This window comes from Cololabis saira, chromosome 21 (assembly GCF_033807715.1).
Source record: "Cololabis saira isolate AMF1-May2022 chromosome 21, fColSai1.1, whole genome shotgun sequence".
NCBI classification, from domain to species: Eukaryota; Metazoa; Chordata; class Actinopteri; order Beloniformes; family Belonidae; genus Cololabis; species Cololabis saira.
The window spans coordinates 10965653-10980645 of record NC_084607.1 but is presented as its reverse complement, the minus strand read 5'-3'; the positions used below and the strand labels follow the sequence as shown (position 1 = coordinate 10980645).

General features: G+C 39.5%; 1 protein-coding gene across 2 annotated transcripts in view; it reads left to right on the top strand.

Moving 5' to 3' along the window:
* gjc1 (gap junction protein gamma 1) overlaps positions 1–14993 on the top strand; it is a 54484-nt gene that overhangs the window by 20277 nt on the left and 19214 nt on the right. The window contains exon 1 of one of the 2 annotated variants that reach the window (XM_061711438.1): positions 10872–10983. The exons of the other annotated variant lie outside the window; for it this stretch is intronic. The gene's annotated coding sequence lies outside the window, so the exon portion shown is untranslated. Of the gene's footprint in view, positions 1–10871; positions 10984–14993 lie in introns of those variants that run through there. 2 annotated transcript variants of the gene reach the window in all.

Here is a 14993-nt window from a genome sequence, read left to right as displayed (position 1 = left end):
TGTTTATGTCACAGTTCTTGTATTTAGGTTCCTGATTTATTTTGAAACTCCCATGCCAAAATGGAGGCGGAAACAACCACCTCCTGTCCCTCTTCCGGAGATGGTCCCGGACTCGTCCCTGTCCCCAGTACTCGAGTTTTATCATATGGGGACAGATAATTTGTGCTGATTACAAATAATATAATATATTACAAATAATAGCACTGACCAAAACACCTGCAGAAACACTGCAGGACTGACATAGCAGCAGTTAAATGCAGCATTCTGTAAGCTTTAAATATCCACTGGGCTTACATCAAATACATCAAAACACAACAATAAAAAACAGTTTTCTGAACTTATCAATATGACTCTGTCCTTCACAGGATAGGTGAAATGGATCACTGCAAAAACTCAAAATCTTAACAAGAATATTTGTCTGATTTCTAGTTAAAATGTCTCATTTTAGTAAAAAAAATCTCATTACACTTAAAACAAGACTCATCACTGGAAAAACAACAATTTTCACCTGTTTCAAGTAGATTTTCACTTGAAATAAGTAGAAAAATCTGCCAGTGGAACAAGATTTTTTTGCTTGTAATAAGAAGATAAATCTCGTCCCACTGGCAGATTTTCCTACTTATTTCAAGTGAAAGTTTACTTGAAACAGGTGAAAATAAGTTATTTTTCTGGTGTTATTTTTCTGGTGATGACTCTAAATGTTGAAATAGCAGTAAAACCACATTCATTGATGAAATGACATAAGGGATGGAAAGGGGGATGGCAGTTTTACAGGGGGGATGATTTGGACCGTTTTTATTTCAGGGGGGGACGCCACCCCCCCTCATCCCCCCTCAACTCCAGTACTGCCTGTCCCCGAGGATGTCCCGGACCTGCCCCGGCCCGTGTCCGTTCCCCCGCCTGCACTGGAGCCGTCAGCCATGCCTCGGCCCCAGCCTGGGACTTTGCCCCAGCCGAGGACTCTGCCGAAGCATTGGCCCCGAGGCGTCGGCCCCGAGGCCGGCTCCCGGAGCTGTCTCGCCGGCCGGCCCCCTGAACTCTGTGTTGGCCTGTGTCTCGTCAAGCCCTCTGTGTATGTCTTGTCTTTCCCTTTCCCCCTGCGGATCTGTACTGTTATCTCTTCCCTGTCTCATGTCATGTTTTGGTTGTTGTCTTGTTTAGGCACATTTCTGTTGAGCGACATTTCAAAAGCGATGCCTGATCTTTCATTAATGAACTTGTAATCAGTTATTAGGGCCCGAGCACTGACAGTGCGAAGGCCCTATTGTATCTGTAGGATACGTTCTCGTTCTCGTTGTTTTTCTTCTGACGAAAGGAGGGCCTTTTTGCCCCCCTAAACGTGCCCCAAAAGTCTCCAAATTTTGCACGCAAGCCAGCCTGGCGCAAAATTTGATATTTAATGGTTTGCATTAATGGGCGTGGCCTAATGGCTCAACAGCGCCCCCTAGAAAACTTTGTGCCTCAAGCCCCACAATACAGTTTTACCTACATGCACGAAAATCGGTACACACCTGTATCATGTCACAACTTAAAGAAAGGTCTCTTGGCGCCATGGCCGAAACCGAACAGGAAGTCGGCCATTTTGAATTAATCGTGTTATTTTGGCGCAATTTATGCCATTTCTTCGGCCGTTAATGCGGCCCGAACTGTAAACGTGCACCCAGGTGTGTTATACATCAAAATGTGCGTCTAGATCCTGTGACGATGCGCATTCCTTTTCTCAGTCAAAAGCGTTACCGTGGCAACGATAGATGGCAAAAAGCGCGCCCCCCCTCCATCTGATTGGTCCATACAGATAAAACTTCGTGTCTCAAGTCCCACAATACGGTTTGACGTACAAGCACGAAAATCAGTACACACCTGTATCATGTCGCAACTTAAAGAAAGGTCTCGGTGGCCATGAGTGCGAGGGCCCGTTCATCACTACTTGCAGCTTTAATTGTTTTTATTACTTTTGCCAGTTTTAAGTTATTTTGGTGACCAAGAAAAGTTTCTGTGTGTAAATGCCACAGAGGCTGAATGTTGTGTATCTTTTATATGCAGTAAAGTGCATATAAGTGTGTCGTAAGTGTCGTAAAGGCCAGCATCAATGAAGGGGAGGGCCATTGTTGTTTTTATAACTTAAGAGTGCTTAAAACATGCTCAACGCATGATTAAATCCTGGAAGGGTCATCTTTAACGATGAAATGTAATCAAAAAAAGAATCTTAAATAATCATGATCATAGTTTGGAGAAATTTAATCAAAGAAAGTCCCCAGCTGCAATGTTTAAAAGTGAAAGTTAAGAGCGTTTCCACAAACAATGTCAAGAGAACTTATGCTGTTGTGAGCAAACAGCTGCGTAGAATTAAGAAAACCACTTATAACCGACGAGATATGAAAGATACATCCATGGATGCGCTGGGATGCATCATCAGTGATGTCTCCAGGGTTCATTGGTTCATTCTGTCAGGTTTCACAACATCATACACCCTTCCTCACGAGAGACACAGTTTGGGCTGCTGACCCTCCCTGGCCCTGTTTCTGTGTGACCGAGCTGTCGTCTCTCTTTCCAGTTGTCACAAAACTGTTCTTGGTTGTCAGCCAGACTGTTCCTGGTAGTCAGTTTCAGTTCAGTTTCAGTTTCAGTTTCAGTTTCAGTTTCAGTTTCAGTTTATTTTTATTTGTTAGAGAGGGACAACGTACATTAAGAAACATTTTATAAAATAAAATGTAAATGTACCCAATTGTAACCAAAAGGCTAGCTTACATTGGCAGTCCCCCTGCCAGAAATAATAGGCTAGTACCTAGTAAAAAAAAGATTAAAACACAAGTACAAACACATCAGCAATAACATATAACATATATAATTCAACCCTTACAATATACACAGTTCATCCCCACATCGATAGTATACACATCAATGTTCACATTTTTAATTATCGATCAACCAATTCCTAAGATTATATTTGAAGACATTGTATGAAATGGACTCTCTAATGTTCTGTGGGATGTTATTCCACTCAGTGCTGTTTTATAAGAGAAAACCGATTCCCAAATGCACTGGCAAAACCCGGCTGAAACGTACGTCCTGTGGAAGCATTATCAGTGAGCTAGCTTGAGTTTATTGGGTGTTTCTGATCTCACAACATCAAACACCTGAGATACACTGAGGTGAATAAAAAAAAGATAAGGCTTCAAATTGTTAAGGAGACTGGAATGTGAATCAGATTCACCCTGTTCACGAGCGATGGTCGCACCAGGCTGTGAAGAGCAGTGGATAGAGTGATGCGCCTATGAATCTTGGTGCTACCCTGCAACCGACTCTCTCCTTATATCCCATCTTTAACACCGGATTGAAATATACTGATACTGCATACACTCATCTAAACAAATGTGTGCTGATATCAAAGCTAAAGGTGGCCCGACAAAATATTGGTGTGTCATCTTCGCTTTCTTCTCCCTGGGTTTTCTTATCTTTGAGAAAAATGTTCTCAAATAAAACAGAAATCAAATTTATAACCTGGATCGGAAGCAACTCTTCAAGATACAGAATCAGTGACAGCATCATTACATTTCTGTTTCTATAACGTTGCATCGCACTGCAAAAGGTTATAATCCCTACCGTATGAAAACATACAGGACTGTCTCAGAAAATTAGAATATTGTGATTTTCTGTAATGCAATTACAAAAACAAAAATTTCATACATTCTGGATTCATTACAAATCAACTGAAATATTGCAAGCCTTTTATTATTTTAATATTGCTGATTATAGTTTACAGCTTAAGAAAACTCAAATATCCTATCTCAAAAAATTTGAATTTATATTAATCTTAAACTGTAAGCCATAATCAGCAATGTTAAAATAATAAAAGGCTTGCAATATTTCAGTTGATTTATAATGAATCCAGAATGTATGACATTTTTGTTTTTTTTAATTGCATTACAGAAAATAAAGAGTTTTATCACAATATTCTAATTTTCTGAGACAGTCTATTCAGAGACACAGTAGGTCAGCCACTTTTTACTATCTGTAATTTTAAAGGCCATTTGTTTAAAAAACACCTTGAGAGATTAGAACTCAGTCATTAATTACTTATTATTATTACAAAATTGCATATTTAGGCTAAAAGTAATTTGCTCATCACATGTGTAGGTAGTTGCTGACTCACAAGCAAGATGCAAGCTTTAATGTGACCTCCAACTCGACCTGAAAAGAACAATTATGCACATCCAGTGGTTTGCAGTTTATTTCATGTGTAAAGAGCCACAGTCAGCCGTCGTGGTCCTTGGTGGACGAGGAGGCGGAGCTTTTGGTGAGAGGGATGGGGATGTGGAGCAGCAGTGGACAGCACGAAGAGAGAGGCTAGTTAAAGGGTGAGACTTGTGTAAGGACTTGGAAGGGAGGGGATGATGATGAACTGGGGTCTCCTTCCAGTTATTATAACACACAATACTGTGAGCATGCTCAGTTTCTGCCCTCAGTGCCGGGCTATGAATGGGAAGTTGCATGAGCGCTTTGTGGCTGCTCAGCGTTCGCTGCCATGAGCTGAAACAGGGAGCTTCATTCATGCACTCCTTAATTTTGCCTCATTATACTGTTGGTGCCATGCATGTTGGGCTGTGCACATGCATAATTGTTTGTTTCTATTGTGTGTGAGGATGAGGAATGATCGCTTTGCTCACAGCATTTTCCTCTGTGGCATATCGTTGCACCGTTTGTAGATCATCATCTATAAAAACTGTTTTCTTTTGTTTCATGTGAAGGACTCTAGATGGCAAATAACCAAGGAAGGCAGGAGGGTGGGAGGTTCTATTCTGTCCAAATTCGGTCAAGATTTTCCAGCCCTCTGGTCAGGAGTTAAACCGACACATGCTTTCATGACCCCATTACCTTGGTGATCCCCGGCCCAGAACCGCTCCTCAAGGGTCCTTAATTTAGAGCCCATTCAAATACTTGACCTAGAAGCTTTGCTTTTGTCTTCCGGTCTTATAAATACTGACATGTGTTTAAAAAAAATCCCCATCAGCATTACCCTCTTAGCCATCTCTCATCACCATTCTGCTCTTTGTATCTATCAGCCTTTCAGACAGCAGAATGGCCCCTACAGTGTAGACGCGGGCTGGATGCTGCAGCTGCTACACACACCGAGCAACGGCGAGGGACAGCAATCCCCCCGCTCCTCTACACACACACACACACACACACACACACACACACACACACACACACACACACACACACACACACACACACACACATGCATATAAATACACAGAGATGGAGGGAGAAAGCTGCTCCTCCCTGTTTGTCTGATGTTTTGCTTTGCTTTAATAGCAAGACCGATGCCATTTAAATCTTCCGCTTCGATTCACTCAGTGTAAATCCAGCTGCATAAGTGAGCTGCAGAAGTCACACAGGAAAAATGGTGAATTCAGCAAACCCACACAGTTCAGCTCATGCAGCTTATTTATCCTGATAGCAGATTTTTTTAACAGATAAATAAACTAAATGCAAAACATCTTCGTAAAATATTGCTATTTGAAGACTATCAGATTCATATTTCACACACAGATGAATAAATTCAACCTTAGTATCATCATTTCAGAAGAGAGCCATGGTAGAAATGACAAACATCAGTGACCACCTGAACCTCTAAACCAAAATAAGCAGATGTTAGTTTGGTCCCCACTTGTTGCTAGGATGACACATTGTAGGATGTTTGTGTTCCAGCTTGGGGCCGCTGGCCGCAGATGTTTGCAAGGATGCCGCATTGTCTTGCTGAGGGCTGTACATTCAGACTGAAAAAAACAACAAATCAACCAAATCAATAAAAACAAAATGCATCCTTCTTTTCAGTCTTTTCATTTCCCATTTTGATTGTTTTTACACAAAAGCGACTCCCTTTGGGAGCTAGTTCAAGCAGGCAATCTGTTTTACGCTGGCTTTTGCACCTCTGCATGGTTTATTATAGTAGGCTTATTTAAGGAGCAAGATGCACTCGTCTCTCAAAATCCCGCTTCCTCCCCGGCTCACACCTGCAGGTTCCAGCAGTGAACAGATTAAGTTATGTTCATCAGCCTTGGTGTTGCCACATATTCTGATTTTATTAGGAGTCAAGATGGCAAAACGCAAAGGTTTTATTATTGAAAGAAAAACAACATTTTATTGTGAGTTTTGTGAGATGTGTATTGGCATCTTTGACATCTATGCTCATTCTGCAGAACATTTACTGTATGTGGAGATGTATATTTTTATGTCATGGTAATTCTGCACCTATAGGTGCGTACAATATCAGAATAGTAAAATCTCATTATTTCCCCCCCGAGGAATCTTTTCACGTAATAAATGTGATTTAAATGTGTGATGAGATCCAACCCCCTCCCATCCTACCATCCTCGTGTCCCTTAACAGAATTAAGTGCGTATAGAAAACGATTGAAAATTAATGAATACAGTAAATGTGCAGTAATATCTTCATCTTTTAAAAAAAAAAAAAAAAAATGAAATGATCATGTTTTGTTTGTTTTAAAATGATAAAAGATATAGTCAAAAACGCTTAGACAAATAAACAAAGCACCTTTTTATCTGCCGGTCTTTTCCTGCTCCTGTAACATTCTAACTACACTGCAGTAGATGAAGTCATCCCTAACTGCACGTGCCGGCGCCGTACGGCTCCTCTGACTAACGCTCATCAAGGTGAAAGCGTCAGCGCGGTAGCCGCGTCTTAGAAGGATGAGAGGGGAGTGGCGGGAGCTGCTCATCATCCAGGTGGGAGACATTTAGCAGCCGGGGTCGCCCTCAGGAGCTGATCCGTCAGACAGGTGAACGAGCCGGCCACCTCCCCTGCAGGATGAGAATAATATGAATAAGAACAACACTCGTACAGTATTCTGTGAGAGCGCACTCACATTTTTCACATCCACAAACACACACGCGTTTTATTCATTCCATCTATGCCGGAGGATGCAACAAGAAATATCTAGTTCTGAGTCACATCCAGACTCAAAAACAGGCACGCACATGCAAATACCCACATATTTACACAAGCACTGTCAAAGTCTTTTGTTTATCTCGTTAGTTTTACCCGAGTCCATTAGTTGCTGAGGCGTATTTTATATCTAATTCATCACATTTTATTTTCTTACGTGTTAATGTTAAGTCGATACATTAAACACATGGGTCATGCTTTTAGACCTTCATTAGCTTATTTAACCCTCTCACTCTGTTTCCTTCCTTCTGTGATGAGTCTGTCTGCAGGTGAGTGTGTGCGTGTGTGAGTGTGTGTTGGCATTCATAATTACATACGTTATCACATACAAGCTCCACACTGATTACAAATGGAAATGTAATCTAAAGCTGATGACTTAAATAGGGATTTGTGTGCCTCATACGTCTGATATATATCTGAAATGAACAAACCTTTAGAGATTGTGAAGGTACATCAGGCCAGGATACATGCTGGGAGGACCGGTGCCCTCTTCTTCACCTGCGTGATTACTTTTGGTTTAGTTTGGCTAAAAGGTTTTCAGATTTGGTGGAGGAGCGATGCGGAGGTCAGAAATAACACGGAAAAGGCACCTTACTTAAAACAACAACAAAAAAAACATCTTACCAAAGACCAAGAAAACAATATACAAAAAATACATGAAAATGCTCTATCTACCCTAGGTCTGCTCCGATTCTGTGCAATAATCAGTGAGGCCATGTTATACCAACATCCCATACTCACTGTCCCTTTTTTGCCCTAATTTAAAATAAAACCATTTGTAGTTGTTTCAAATACACATTTATGACATGTAAATGTTCATTCTTTTCTTGTGTTGAACAAAAAGGACTTTTTTGGAGGCTTGTCAACAAGCAAATATGATCCTGACTGATGATGCAGGGCCCCTGAGTACAAAACAAACTCGTTACCGGTGGGATCTTTACACAACGGCACCCAGACAAAAACCAGTCGGCCAAAATCCAAGACAACCTGGCATCAGTTTTATATTCCCTTTTCATACTTTCCCAACTCAAGGCTGTACACACTGTACAGTCGTTGTTTCTTCTGAGTAAGACTTTAGAAAACAGGAAGTTTTCTAAAATTCAAACCATCTCTGCCCCTTTAATGTGTGATGTGAACTTAATGTGCCATTTTAGTCGTGTTTGATGATGAGTTTGACTCACACAGCCAAACACACAGCCTGAGTCAAGAAAGCAATTTATCCCTGGACTGCAGATATTTAACGACCAAATGTTTGTTCACTCATGAGCCTCTGAATGTCTAAGCTGCATATTTGCGTATGATAATGAACATGTGCATGTAGCCTCCGTGCACACTCTGTTAATTCATTCGCTCCATGCAGCAGATAAACATCGACAAAGGTTCACTGTTTCCAAGAACTTCATTACTGTTCAGTTAGGCACAAAGGATTTAAACACTGCAGCTCACGCTCATGAGAGACATGAACCTCCCAACGAGCTCACATGCAAAATAAGCAGTTTTAGAAAAATAAATCTATTTACTGGTTGGAAAAACAAACAACAGACACTAAACTGACTATTATAAAACAGTCTAGGAACACAACACATCATGATGTTCTGCATACTGATTTGTGCATCAGATGCCCTTTTTGACACAGCCTCCCCCGTTTATCTTCGCTGTTAACCGGGACTAAGTAGCAATGGAGGCAGCGTGGGTGCTTCAGTGGTGTGCAACCAAACATAATTTAATAATAATAATGCTAGTAATTTTAATAGAGAGGGAAAGAGAAGAGGGGGTGGCAACTGCAATGGCAGCAACAATCATAAATCTTCATATATTCATCAAGTTATCATGCACAATACACAGAGGTGTCAAAAGTATTCACATTCATTACTCAGGTGGAAGTATAGATACTAGAATTTAAAAATACTCCTGTAGAAGTTGAAGAATCAACTCAAGTTTTTTACTCAAGTAAAAGTATAAAAGTACTGGTTTCAAAACTACTTAAAGTATAAAAGTAAAAGTAATGTAAGGGGGAAAAAAGCCATTAAGGACAAGAGCCATTGAAAATGAATGCATCTTAGTATAATGCAAATATATTAAAGAACCATATATGTGTACTATTGAGCATTAACATGTGTTTCAGAGAGCAGAAGATATGATGACTAGTTTCCTATAAGTATTGTAATGGTGCAAAAAGTCAAACTTCAGAGGCATGTTATCATTTATCCTAACCTTTATTGGAATGTACATCCAAGTTTAGTTGCAGGAATCTGAGGGAACGGATGTAAGAACAAAACTGGACAAGAACATCTGAAACAACCACAACCAAATTACCCTCTATCCGGATGGCGCAATTTAACTGGATAGTTTTTTTTTAAAGGCCAACATGAAATAGAGTTACGAGGCTGTTTTTAAAATGTAAGGAGTAAAAAGTACAGATAATTGCGTGAAAATGTAAGGAGTAAAAGTAAAAAGTCGTCTGAAAAATAATTACTCCAGTGAAGTATAGATAACCAAAATTTCTACTTAAGTAAGGTAACGAAGTATTTGCTTAAGTAAGTTAACAAAGTATTTGTACTTTGTTACTTGACACCTCTGCCAATACAACAGAAAATTTCAAAAATAAGAGTTGTGTTTCCACTGGTGGGGGTTCGGGGAGCTTGTCAGGGACCGGGTTGTTGATGCGTCTCCATTACCAGGAACCTCCTTGCAAAAGTGGCCGTCAGGAACCTTTGCTGAACAAAAAGACGTTCCTATAATACGAGAGGTATCCAGCTCGGCATAGAGGAGCCACCTGGCGAGGGCTCTCTGCTGATCCGGTATCAGCCGTCTCACTTAATACAACTGATTTGCACCAGAAAACATTTTGAACATTACATAAAAAAACGGGAAATCGAGGTGCTGGTGCTTTTTCTTCTCGTTCTCTCTCCGTGTCTCCCGTCTGGAGGATTTATCAGGAAACCCCCGCTAATGGAAAATCACCTTAAGGCTCCTTTCATTAATTCTGAATCACAGTTTATAATATATTCCGAATTTTTGTCCCATTTGTTCACTGACTGAAACTTTCAAAAACCAAAATACTTGAATGCAACATTAATTCACAAATGATATCAGCACAGTAAGATGTGCCCCTACAAACGGGTGAAGTGTTTTTATTGTCTCATACAATACTGTGTGCCTAAAAGAAGAAAAAGAAGAACAATAGGTGGGAATAAAGATTCTCTTTATATATTGCATTCAAAAAATCATGCAGTATCTCATGTTGTCTTCAAGGATGAGGGTGCACTATATGCACAGCTGTACTTTTGTCCTCTTACAGTTCTGTAATTGGTTTTTAAACTTCTTAAGATAAAGTTAAAATCTGACCATATTGTGTCTAATAGGACAAAGCCAATAGGGGAAAAACTGGGTAAATACATGGGTAAATACTGGGTAAATACATAATTTTAATTGAAGTAAAATAATTCAAACCAAAGTGTTACAGAAAGAAGAACTGATGTTAGGACCTGCTTTCTGTTACTCTCCAAATCAGGAATAAGTCTAAGTGGACCCTGAAAGTTAAAAAGATCCAAGTATGAATATATCTAGAAAAGGTTTCATTTAAATGAATATTTGAGATTGTCAGCCTCAGTCTATTTTCTTTGCCTTTATTGCATCGTCACTGTATTTCTTTTTCTTACAGAAAATAATATAAGATGGAAAAAAAAAGCATTTGATTTTGATCAGTAGGTCTGTTTTGTTCTGGGTGTATTCAGCTTATATCACCATGCAGGAAAGCTTTTAATGCAGTCTGGTCTGTGTGTGTGTGTGTGTGTGTGTGTGTGTGTTTTAAATATTTAAATAATCTCTTTTTAGAGCGACCGGAATGCCCCGAAGACAAATTATCTCTGTCACTGAGATTGAAAACCACTGGCATACAACACAGGAAATGTGTGTAACAACTCGACCACAGGTGTCAAACTGTGTACAGGCGAGTTCTGAGAGTCTGCAGGTTTCCGCTGCCGGCGGATGCCGAGTACCATGCTGCAGGTAACGGTACAAACAAAATATGAATAAATTGTCTCTGTCCTGCTGAAGCACGCCATTTTTTTTCTCCTGACACTGAAATGTTTGAATTAAAAATACCTAACACTTAACATAAACTGATTGGGAACATATAGGTGGACCTTTCCTCAGCACTTAGCGTTGGTGTAGTGTTGAATTTGTGTAGCAGTTCTACGACAGAAACCCAGTGAAACAAAATAAAGTACCGTTGATGACTAATGAGGAAAATCGTGTTCACTCTCTGGCTCCATTTTCAACCCTGCTAATGTGATATTACCATGGCGTTAAGTAATATTATAATCTCTAACCAAATGTTTAACCCTGGAGCTATAAACTTTTGTTCTTCCTCCCATTGTTAGACTAAATTTTTGTCCTATATAGACGTGCGATCCATGACTAATACACAAGCTGATATATAAAGTGAAGGCCTCCTACTTCAAGCCTCGCATGTCTCAAAAGGATGTATAATTAAATGCTTTTCCTCAGAAAACCATGAAACAATTTGTGACTATAAAGGGAAATACAGATTTTCCAGCAAAATCTTTTTAGTCTCCTAAAGTTATTGTTATTCAGTTCATTTTAAAAGCTATGTTTTGTCTGATCACTGAGTTTTTACCCCAGTTTTGCCAGTGGAAATGTTTACTGAGCTTTAATTGTACATTTGAATGTTTGAATCATAGTTTACACATATTTATGGGCTGAGAAGTGGCCTGGCAGATGGAGGATGGACGGACTTCCAGCTTACTTTTTTCCAAATTGTCTCCTTAATCTTTTTTCATGTTACACTTTAAAGAATTCGTGGAGTTTATGTAGTTAAGAAAAAACATGAGCACCCAGATGTAACGAGGGACCTCTTGATCTGCATTTTACAGCAATTACTTTTTTATTAAAGCTTGAAAATAATCTGCCTACGAAGGCAATTTAAGAATAATTTAAGATAACCGATTGAGCAGTGATCTGACCCATCTCTGATAACATTAACTGCTGTAGCTGAACAAATATGGATTTCTATATGTCAATGAGTGAAGCCAGTGACTTGTGATGGTTCCATGAGTCAGTTTTGTCCACTTGCAAGGAAACCGAATGTCTATGCTGGCCTGTGTAAACAAGAGAGGCAGCAGCCGTAGCCAAAGTTAAACAGAAGAACTCGAACCTGCAGTGAGTAAAATGCAAACAGTCAGTCCAGACCTGGAACCTGTGCAGAAAAGCCAAAGTTGTTTTTTCTTTGTTCATCTCTGTCTGGTTACAAAAACCCACATTATTTTTTTAATCACTGTAATACACATTGATCTTTGAATTATGATTGGCCAATAACATGGATAAAGATCTCAAATAGCTGCTGAACTTAAGAGGTTCATTATTATAAAAAAAAGAGCTGAAGAGACATAATAGAGTTACATACATTTCAATAAGAAGTAAAGTGGATCTAGAGGGTAAGGCAAAAGAATCAAGAGCAAAAGCCATTTATACAGATCTGACAAAAGGAGAGTGCTTCAGCAAAAAAACATATTCAGTCAAAACTGTCAGGAGATGAAATAGTTAGTGAAGATTTTAGCAAATGGTGTTGTGATGTATTTTGAGTTAAAGCACTTGATGGCAGAGATGTAGTGCATGACAAACTGCTGTATTTTCATTTTTATTGTCTGGATTCCACAGTTTCTGGAGAGGTCCCTATCAGGAAATTATCATTTGAATTCGTGCAGACTCGCAGCCTTCACAAGGATGAGTCCAAATCATAAAACTGTCAACTCAATGATGCCCTTTTCCACATGAAGCTCAACTTTCCCATGAAGTCCCATTTAATTAATGACATGGCTGTCTCGGGCTTAATGCACGTTGATATCCACTTGTCAGCCTGCGACTCTGAAATATGGAAATGTCTTTAATAGCCTGACTGAATACATGTTGCAGACGTATTTCAAAGAAGCCAACTGACAAATGTGTCACTCCGGCCTCTTCTTACGCGTTTTGAAGTTCAGATGAACGATAGTGTAAAATTAACAAATTAGTGTGGTTTATGCAGGCGAGCTGTGAGGGTTAGCAGTCCATCCATCCGTGAGTGAACGGTGTCATGACATTCACACACACACACACACACACATACTTTCTCCAGGCTTGCATGTACTGCGAAGACTCCGAATTTAAAAAGCAGCATGGATATTTACAACATCCCAGTGTTGATAAGTGGCTTCTCACTCCGAGCGTTGCAACTTTTGTTTCTTTGTTGTGGTGTAGGATGAAAAATGAGACGCTTATCTCTCGGGCTCCAAATTTGCTGCAGATGTAAATATTTGTGTGGGTGGCATACATGTGCATCATCCTGCTTTTGTTGTGGTTGTTGTACGTCTGCAGGAAGAATGGCTCAGATTTATGCAATAATGCTTGATAAAGTTGTCAGAGGAAACTTTGGATTTTAGTTTCACCACGTGGTTGAAAGTGTATTAATATTGCCTAATACAAGTTGAATGTAGAGTCTCATTCGCTGTCCAATTACACAAAGCACCCTTTTTAACATGCACAACTAAATCAACATCTTTAACTGCCTAGCAACAGCACACTCCACTGTTTCAACTTTAATTAAATGTATCAGCTTGCCAATGTGAACAGACCACATCCAAGACAGCCAAAGACTCACTTAGCCTAAATCACATGACTAACATGACATATGTCTGATTTATTTTTCTGCTTATGTGACTTATATCTGTTTTTTTCAGGACACAGAAATTCACCTGTCATTTCATTTTCAGATTTGAATTGTGTCACTTCAGTATGTGGCCCTGGACCTGATACATAGCCACGTGACGTGTGGCTCTTAACTTCTATGCAAGCACTGGGCTTTGTGCAACATCATACATGCAGAACATCGGCGATGCAATAGTCGGTGCTGAGATGTCACCAGTAACATGATTTTAACATGTTGTGTCCTTGCATAGTCAAAGCTGTCATGCACATATGACATTTTCTGTTCTTGTAGCTACAAGAGACACATGCTGAGTATTCTGTTTGCACGTGTGTTATATTCACATGAAAAGTCTGATGCAAGTCACTTCTAGTTATTAGTGTGAACTGTCAGATCAGTATGACTATATGGAAATGGACAATGTAGCTAAAGAACAACTACTGAAAAGCATGATTCCCTATTTCGTATAGCTAAGAACTCCATAAGGTAGAGTTTAAGCTTCTCCCATTGTTCATGAAGTGCTTGAGTACCAGGTAAAGGAACTTGGGGCTTTACAGAGGGTACCCAGATTTGAACTGCAGTCATGTGCTCGACCACTGAGCTACACCCGCTCTGCAGCATGAGCACCGAAGGCTTTGACAATTTAACTCAGTTCAGGTCTATTTATTGTCGTTTGAAAATGCTAAAAAAAAAAGAACAAGAGTTGTTTCTCAGGTCTCAGCCTAGATTGTATTGAGTTTGGAGCTCCCAAAACAGACCCAATAATAAAAGTAAAACATAAATCAACCTAAATACACTAGGTATTTATAAGGTAAAGGAAAAAGAACAAGCCTTCCAACTAGGGCTGTTCGATTAATCGATTTTAAATCGTAATCGCGATTATGTAATTAGAACGATGTTAAAACGTGAAAATCGTAAAATCGATTTTTCCCAATTTTTTTTTTTTTTTTTACCTTGTCTGCACACATATTAATGATTGATACCATATTAATGATTGATGGAAATACCTCTCAATACCTGCGACAAGTGCCCCATGGGAGAGGCTCTTTAGTGTAGGAGGGGGCGTTGTAACTTGCCACCGGGCATCCCGGCTCGTGTTCCTTGCAAAAAACTTGCAAATGTGAATAGCAAATGTAATGACTGACATTACACACCTCTACCTCCTTCATGGGTTGCATTATTATTTAGCATGCAAAGACCCAGTTTAGTTTAATTAGAAAATGTCTTGTTTTATTTAATTGGAAATATAACTTACTTTTTTCAGAGATAAAACTTTATAATTTATTATATTTTTTAAAACTTTTTTTACACAGTT